The sequence below is a fragment of the Thunnus albacares genome, chromosome 1, assembly GCF_914725855.1.
Source record: "Thunnus albacares chromosome 1, fThuAlb1.1, whole genome shotgun sequence".
In the NCBI taxonomy this organism is placed as follows: domain Eukaryota; kingdom Metazoa; phylum Chordata; class Actinopteri; order Scombriformes; family Scombridae; genus Thunnus; species Thunnus albacares.
This window is the reverse complement of record NC_058106.1, coordinates 29,911,973-29,921,839: the sequence shown is the minus strand read 5'-3', so window position 1 is coordinate 29,921,839 and position 9,867 is coordinate 29,911,973.

Genomic DNA, 9,867 nt, shown 5'->3' with positions numbered 1-9,867 from the left:
AAAAGATGAAGAACAGTCAGGCCTATTTTGGCTGCATTTATGTTACAAGCTACAGAGACCTAAATAAAAGTTATTTATCAGCCATGATTCTCATCTTCTCTGGCTTCACCACCATCTGACTGAGTGCTGTCTACATCAGTGGTTCCCAAAGTGGGGTCCGGTGACCCTCAGGGATCCTTGAAGGGTTCCAGGAGGTCCCCAGCAAAAAGGGGAATCATTTATTTTCACTATCATTCCATCCGTAAGTAACACAATGACAGAATGACTGTATGACTATTTTGGTCATGGGTTTCATACACTCTCCGTATTAAAACATCTAGAAGCAAAAACCTTTTCAGATGAAGGGTTCTTGGTTTAATTTGTGTCAGTTTAAGGGTCCTTGACTTGAAAAAGTTTGAGAACCACTGATCTAGACCAAAGCCGACATTAGCATCTTGCAGATATCAGTATCAGTTGTCATTATCTGACACTTTTAGATAAGATTCAACTTTATTGTCATTGAACAACTACAAGCATTTAACAACTGAATGCAGTTGGCATCTTACCACAAATGCAAATTAGACATGAAGTTCAGTATGACAGTAAAGGAGAAGTGTGCAAATTGACGTAGAAATGAACCATGTGAGTGTTAGTGTACGAATATAAATATATATACAGGTTATAAATTAACCGTATGAATAGCTAATGTGTAATATATATAAATATACAGTCCTAATCAAAAGTTTGGACACACTCTCATTCAAATAAATGGGAAGGTGTGTCCAAATTTTACTGTACTGTATAAAGGTTTTATTAGATTTTTATCCAGTATCTGTTGAGTGTCGTCCATCCTTCGGCTTTCACACCACAATCTGTCAACATGATCCACATTTTTGCATGTTTGTCGCCCTTTGTGACAACACTAACCTGCAGTGGTGGACTCAGGTTGTCTGAGGGGCCGGGGCGAAAAAATATAAAGGGCACCAAAAACATTCAATGGGCCCCATCAGCAGAGAACAGTGATGTATGTTTGGTAAAAAGGCTAAATCCTGAATTAAAATTAACATTTTATAGAGTGATTTACTTTTAAACAAACATTTATTTAGCAAACATCTCTGTAATGAAATACAGGGAATATGTAACAATTTAAATGTTTTCTCAAACATATCTGTGATAAAAACATGGAACTATTCACATTTTGAGAATTAGCTGTTTTGAGCAGTCTTGTCAGCGAAGCGAGAAGCAAGATTGATGAAATCAAGAATTCTTTTGGCCATGAGTTTGTAAATGTTAATGACCTCATTATGGTCAACTGGGACGTCCCTCTCAATGGACAACAGCAGAAGATCTGAAAGTCTCTGTTTCTGAGCTGGGTCTTGAGCAGCTTCAGTTTGGGGTAACTCAACGCTAATGTCCCTCTCTACAAGTACAAATTAATCCAAGATAAAAGGTTGTAAACACATTTTGAGTAAAGAATACTCTAATGATTTAGTTTAAACTTTTACTATACATGGTTAATTTCCAGTTTGTACCAATTATTTAGTATAGAGATAACTACGTAGGCTACATATCTGGCTAGCTAGCTGCTATCCACCTGGCATGTTGTTTAGCATGCTATACAGCTTTAGACAGGCCTTAACATAAAACCAACTTAGGAAATGCAGTCTACATACATTACTAATGCATCCTTAATAAAATTTAATCAATACACTTGTTTTAATTGCAAAAATCCTTGCCATGCGATCAACTTCACAAATTGTCGTAGTATCAAGGTTACAGCTTAGATTGCACTGACTGAGCAAACTAGTGAGTATTTCTGTACCAAAACCAACTGAATGGAATAATATCAGCTACAACAACTACATGTTTTTAAGGCTGTTTTATTTTCATAATGATCATCCCACATCAAGGATGCATTAATTTATACCATAACAGCCAGTTTACTCCATCGTTTGCTCTTTAGTAAACTTACTTTACTTTAGTATCTCATATTCTTCAAAGGAAGGGCACCTCACCATGTTTTTCTCCCATACAGTGCACCCTATAGACCCTCTAGGGCACCCATACAGAACCTACAGCTCACCCCATTACTATTGCCTCATAGGACACTGCATTACATCCTCTTCATTTAAAGGGCACATTATGTTTTCTTGTTTTTGGGGGGTACTTTACAGGGCACTATCACATTTTCTTCCACTGAGAGGGCACCATGAGGACACTTCACTCCAGATTGTCACATATAGAGGCCCTCTATAGGGCACTTCATCCTGATTTATCCATAACTAAGACCGTCATTTCAGGACTTTGGTATGTTTTCTCCTTTGTGGGGGCACCTTAGAGGGCACTTTTGCTGTATTTCTTTGTCCTTGCGGCCCCCCTGAGTCAGTGATATCCTGTACGAAAGGTGCTATACAAATAAAGTTTGATTGATTGATTGATGAGCAGTTTACTGTATAAAACCAACATTTTTTTGACAGGAGTGGATGGTTATTGTTTAAAACATGGCTGTCAAAGTTTCATCAGCCATCAAAGTCACAAAATCAAACATCTTCACTCAAATACTCATCAGCAAAGGAGTCAAATCACAAACTTGAGACAAATACACATCCAATAATGCCTGATAAAGGTCTGTTGTTTTTTCAGTGAACACACAGCATGCAGGAGTTACACTACACTACTTCGTTTTATATGACCCCATCCTCCTAAACACCTGCCCACCAGATGCATTAGACAGTACTGACGCCACATCCATTGTCCACTTAAAGGATAAATTTGGTGATATTCTACATTTTTCTTGTCAACAAATTGATCGAAAGCCTGATAAAGCTTATTCCTCTGTGTAGAGCTCCATTGTTTCCAAAAGCGATTTAAAACACACCAACTGTTACACTGGGTGATATTTTCCTTCATTACAAAGAACAAAGGCACCGTAGTTTATGTAACTGAATCCCACATACAGTCTTGGTACCATAAAGCACCAAATGTGTATTAATCCGCCACTGAAAATAGTCCCAAATAAATGCATTATTCTATCCTGTTTGAGTGACATTTGCTAAAAATGACAGTGCCCAGTTGTTTGATGAAATCACTGAGCCCTTTTTAAAAATGAAACAATATATATGTGACTTGTTTTTTTTTTTTTTTTTTTAAAGATTTACATCTACTGTAGGAACTATTTGATTTGGGGCTGAGAGCGACTGGAAGGGCAGGAAAGTCAGAAAGTAACGAAAGATGGACTGATGTGCTGCTGGTGTTTTCATGTGATTTGTTGAAAATTGTTTGAAGAATATAGAATAACACAAGCATCATCCTTTAAAGAGGAAATAATTGGGTGGTAACATTAAAGGATAGCTTCACAAATTTTCAAGTCTGTCTTAAAACAATAATTAGGTTTGCAAATGAACACTGACACACGTTTTTCTTGCTGTGTTCCTCCTGTTCGTACTGGCCTTTCAATGTAAGTGATGGTGGACAAAACCCACAGTCCTCCTTCTGTGCAAAAATGCATTTAGAAAGTTTATTTGAAGCTAAAGTGAAACTGCAGCTGTCCCAATTAGTCAAATCAATATCTTTCAAAATACTTTCAATAGTCTTTTTGGTGCTAAAGTCCCTCTTTTTATTACCTTCTCCTGCACCTAAACAGGAAAACGCTGTCTGTAGAGACATGAAGAGAGAACTTTTTACTAAAAGAAACAACTGATTTGACTAACTCAGACTGCTGAAGCTTCATATTATCTGCAGATAAACTTTTAAATACATTTTTGCACAAAACGAGGACTCCATCACTTACATTGTAAGCACATTTGGACACTTTCTAATGGTCAGTATGAACAACAGGAATGATTACAACAAAGAAAACCCATTTCAATGTACATTTGGGCACCTGACTGTTGTTTTAAGACAGACTTGTGATGTTCATGGCACCATAATTAAATAAAAATATATTTTGAGAAGAGTCAAAGAGGAGAGCCGAGAGAAACTAATGGTTAAGTGTTAATTTTGGACAGTTTGTCACCAATAAAGTGACTCAGCTGCAGATAAACTAACCAGGAAACACTTGTTTACACTCTGATGTATGAAGTGTGTATAGAGTGAGTGTATGAAGCATCATCAGCCTATGTGCAGCCTGAGCTCGCCAGTTTTACCTCCCTGCAATATTGATGCTGAACCTGATCCTAAGCGCATCCTCTCCTCTTTCACCATCAAGAGGCTTCCCCTGCAGCCCCCGCCAATAATTACAATTTTATACTGTAATTATTCCTCTCTTTTTAATTATTTAGACCGCCGACCTGAATGCAGCCATTGTCGCTGCTTATTCCGTGAGAAACGTGAGCTGACGTGGCGGGATCAGCAGCGAGGAGTTTTTAATTAGACATTTCAGCGGTAATTTTAGGCGAGCTCTTTATTATTACTGTTGGATACAAATTACCCGGGCCTCATTGATATGCGCTCAATTGTTGAAACAAACCTTTAGCCTGAAATATTAATGCGCTTCAGGTTTAAGTCATTAGGAGTCCCAAGTCAGCAGGTGAACTGATGGATTATTTAACGCGGCGGTTGTTTGTGAGAATAACTTTTAATACGATATTTATATGATTTCCAATTTACAAAGTGAAGATTTGCTCTTTCTGACGCAGAGAATGAAGACTGACAGTACATCCATATACATGTGAAGAGACAGGATTCTTTATTTTTCTTAAAAGATGCTTTTTGGCACTTACATAACTAAATAAATTGAATTTATAAACCATATTGGGAAGGATTTATGTCCCCAATTATACCTTCCATCTTTGCTGTGGTCTACTTCTTTTATCTTTCCTTTTTTTCTGTTTATTTCCTTTAATTTATCTTTTTTTATCCTTTCTTAATCTCATCTGAAAGCATGACAATCCCCCTTAATCTCCAGTTTATCACAGTGAAACTAAACTTTACTCTTTTCACCATCTGAGTACTTTTATTGGGATACATGAGCACATTTCATTTGTTTAAACATTTGACCGAATGACTTGTAATGGGTTGTTTTTCTATATCTCAGTGCATTTACTGCACTGAAACACTGTTTCCCTTTTTATTGTTTTTGTGATTCATTCTAGTTTATTTGCCTTATGAACCACCTCTGCATGTGTCTGACAAGTTCAACACAAACAAACTTGCCTATTTCACAAATAATTTAGCTGTATTATAATTAAATGAGTCAACAAATGTGACAGTTTAGAGCCTACATAGTGCTTTAAGGCTGCTTTTATCTAATATTAATATTCTTTTATTAATTGATTGCCTTATCTGAAAATTGACATCATATTCAAACCTCTTATCAAATCTGGATGCAGCCTATAATGATGGGAAACATGCAGCTGTGGGCTTTTTCATGGTTAACATGTATATAAACTGTAGGCTATGTATCCATGTAAAATTGTGCTTTAAAACACACAGACACTTTTCTCCCTGTAACAGCACTGATGCCACCAACAATCACTGCTTTGACTCTGAAGCTGCAGCTGCATCATATTTTCTTGCTTTATTTCACAAACATTTGCATTTTGTCACATAATGTAAAATCAAACCCGGCTCGATCAGGACAAGTTTAATAACAGCAGCAATTGAGGCCAAATGTTTTATAATTAACAGTTGTATCAGCACCCTATAAAACCATGACCCCTATAAATCCCATTTTAGAGACCAATCAATCCTCCTCTTGGACTAAAGGGCCTATTGATCCCTCGCTGCTCGGCTCACTTAAACGGTTTCTCCGTATCCTTTTTTGTTTCCAGTGAAAAGAGCATTTCGATTGCACTTTTTATTGGAGGAAAGATTCAGCCGAGAGGAAAGCGATGGCTCGAAAATTAAACGGTGACATTTTAATTACAGGACATTGATAAAGGGATCTGGGTAATGGCTGTGTACAGGGCGGCCACTCATTGTCCCGCCTGATGTGCTAATCAAGTCGGACTGCTCTGGAAAAAGGTCATCGGCCGACACAAAGCAGAGAGGCAGCTCGGTGGGAATTTGGGAATATGAGGGTCCCGGACTGCGCGAAATGAAGACGCATCTCCAAACAATGCGCGGTCAATATCCCGAGGAGAGACCCGCCAGATGAGATCACGGAGCATCCAAATTTTCATTCCAGACATATTATCACTATAGGTCACATGAAGCACAGCCATAGATCATCTGCTGCGACAATTTACATGGTGCAGAAAACATTTGTGGCGCGGAGCTGTCACAGCCTTGACTAATCATCATCAGCGCTGCTCCCTGCAGGCTGCGGTTTAGTTTAATCAACCGACGTGATTGGCAGGTGTGTTGCAGTCGTGTTATCATGTCAGCGTCGTAACGTAACGACTCGTTATTTACATTATGAGCTGAATCAGAATATTATGGCCTCGACGAGGATTTTGCAAACGCTGGTGTCAACAGTCAACTCCGACAACTCTGACAACATAGATGTTATTACCTTTAATTTAAAAAAAACCCCCACTAATAATCTGTAATATTCAGTTGTAAAATATAAACTGCATCTCAAACATGGCTGGACTAACCTTGTTGGGGGCCCAGGGGCAAAAATTTGATGTGGGCCCCTATTAAAGGTTCATATTAAAAAAAAAAAAAAAAAAATCTGTTTTAAAACATTACACACATGCCCGTATGTACATTGATGGAGTTACTGTTCATACTGACCATTAACAGATTGTTTCCTAATATGTTTTTAATGTACGACACCAGTCAAAAGTTTGGACACACCTTCCCATTCCCTTGAATGACACAGTGTGTCCAAACTCTCTGGTGCTGTAAGTGATCAGGATTAAAGTCCACAGTTCTCGCTCTGTGTAAAAATGGATTCTTAAGTTTATCCGAAGCTAATATGACGCTTCAGGAGACTGAGCTCAAGTGAGCTTCTTACAAAGTTACAATTGGTTTAGTGCAAAGTCACGTCTTTGTGCCAGACAGTGTTTCCTGAAGTGAGGGGATAGTAGTCAGGAGATCACTAAAGACTGGAGAGACCACGAACGTCCTGCTGGTGGTGCCTGAGGAAAAAGTGCAAGGAGTCAGAGGGATTCATCCTTTCGGGAGCATGAATGTCTGTACACAATGTTATGGCAATCTATCCCATTAATAAATAGATATTTAAGTCTGGACTGACTGGCAGACTGATATAAAGAGTCGCACTGTGATGCAGTGATGAAGTCTACTCCTCATTTGCAATGATTCTAAATCTAAGTTTTGCTGAGCACCAAATAAGTTGTTTTAAAAGACTGTTTCCTGCTGCAGGCTTCACAGAAATGTCTACATGCTTCACTCCCTTTGTTGGATTTTGCAGCATTTTGCTCCCATTGGATCAATGTTATTCATTCATTGGTGAAACAATGAAGCAACTGAAGAGGTTTCTAGTTAAAGAACTGATCTCGCTCCTTTTTTTGTCAAGTATTTCTTCTTCTGCAAAGGGAATCTTTGATTGTTTGATTGATAGTCTGAAAAGAAACAGGAAAAGAGATGAATGGTAACAGTAATAAAACCAAAAAATGAAAACCTCACCAGCTGCTGTGCAGACTTTAGGGTCGTCAGTTACAGATACAAAAATGTTCAGATCAGAAAGGCGCTTTACAGTACAATATAAACCGCTGAGGGAGCTTTGGGCCGATATTTCAGGTCACCTCTCTTACTGATCTGGCAGCAGGTGTCCAAGGCTGTTTTATTTTTTTTTAAACGATATTACAGTAAATGTGACAAAGACAAAATGATTTCCTGCCTCGCTGGAGCCTCAGTGAAGAGACGCGATAGATGCTGCACTGTGTACTATAGAGTTGACGATGCACTCATCAACCTCTAATCAACTTTCTCAAAACATGAAACACTTTTCTGGAACATTGGTGGTATAATGTTCATACAGTATAGAGGCAGCTTTCTCCCACACCAGAAATTCTTGTCATGAAAAAAAAAAAAAAGAAAAAGAAGCACACAAATACAAGGACGAGCAGCATTCTGGCTTATATTAGGTATTTGTTGTATTACTGCCTTTGGTGTCCCTCAGAAGAATAATTGGTGCTTACATCGCAGTGTAAAAGGGGTCAAATAGCAGGTAAAGCATCTGTGACACAGTGAAGGTAACCTCAATCACAAAATAATTTTTCTTAAGCCTGCTTTCATTTAATGATCAATAAAGCGGGGAGTGAATTTCTGCATAATCATAATATGAAAGACCAGCTCTGAAAGCGCACTGTTTGTCCTACTTTCTAAAGCTCCTGATAATACATACAACATAGCACTGACTGACTACACGCTGCTTAGGTGTGTGTCAGGGTCCTGAAACGCCTTCATGTTATGCACAATTATGCTTAATTTTTAAATCACGCCTGCCGGTTAATAGATGTGGTGCCTGCATTCAGACAGAAACATACATAAATAACACTGCACAAGGTCTCCGGTCAAAGAACAAAGTATGACTAACAGTAAGTAATACAATAAAGGTATGAAGGCTGAAAGTATGTATGGAAACCCAAAGCTGACATGGATAAAAATGAGATTTGTTAATTTAATTATCTCTGCCAGGTGTCGTGTGTGTATCTGTCCGCAGTTAATCTTGCATACTATACCGGACCCATAAGCCTAATATATTTTGTGCACATTTATAACTGTATGTTCAAGGACCTCTCATGGTTGCGGTGATTCACAATCTTTGAAAAACCCATTTTATAATGTCCTTCCTTATGAGCCTAACATAAAGCTTTCATCTTTTCAGAAGTCGTCGCCATTTTAGGATGTGCGTTACAACAGCGCAAAAGGCGTTTCCGGCAAACAAGGCTTACCTAATCTGTTGCAGGCCATGTTTTGGCCTTTGTCGTGGCTCAAAAACTGACATCCACAGAAAAATTTGGCCTCATCTTGAACCGGAGCATCTGCAGATTAATGCCACACCTGATAAGTTATGATCCACTAAAGTTAGACATGATAAGAGATGAATAAATCCCTCTTTTTGTTATCTTCACCACTATCTTGACTGTACACATCTGGCGGATATCTGAGTGCACTCCTCTAGTTTTTTTGTGACAGCAAAAGAAAATTTTTGTGAAAATTGACATTAGTTTGTTTTGAGATCAAGACTATTTTTTGCTCAAGATAAAAGAGACTTGAGGGAAACACAGCAGTTAAATAAAAGAGCTCACTGGCCTTCTGTAAATGAATCATAGGTTGTGTTTCACACTGAGGGGATAAATTAATTAGCTTGTAAAAGGTGACGATGCCAAAGCAGAAAATTAATCATTTATTGTGCTACACCTGAATATATGAGTTGTCCTCAGTCAGAATATCTGCTTGAAGAACGCATAAAAGCCTTTCTTTATAAATCTGCCATTAGCAGCATGACAGCATTATTAGTTTAAATTCAATGATTTTTGGGGAATGCAGCTTTCTTTTCAGCCTGGACACTAGTGTCACGTTTTGTTCTTCATTTGTAGATTTGTGAACGGCAACATTTTACTTTTCTTTACACTGCACTACGCTAAACAAACGTCTTAATATAAAAAAGATGGCAAGTGTCTTCAAAGTCCAACTTTCAAGAGACTTCTACTCAGTGTTGGAAAGAAATCACATTTAAATTCATTAACATTCACAGCTTTATGTAAAACAACTCTCCATGTTGTAGGCTGAAACTTCATTATATCTAAATAAATTGGAAATGCCAAAGATATAAAACACACATTATACTGCAACAAGATGAGGAAGAAGCCTTATTTCATATTTAAGTTCTGAATTTTATTATTGAGGTTTTGAGTCAAGGATATAAATAAAAAAAGTTCAGACTTCATTTCTAGACATCCTGAACATTATAAGAATTTCATTAATGTACTTAACATTGCCAGGCTCATCTTGGTTGTCTAAATTGTAACAATA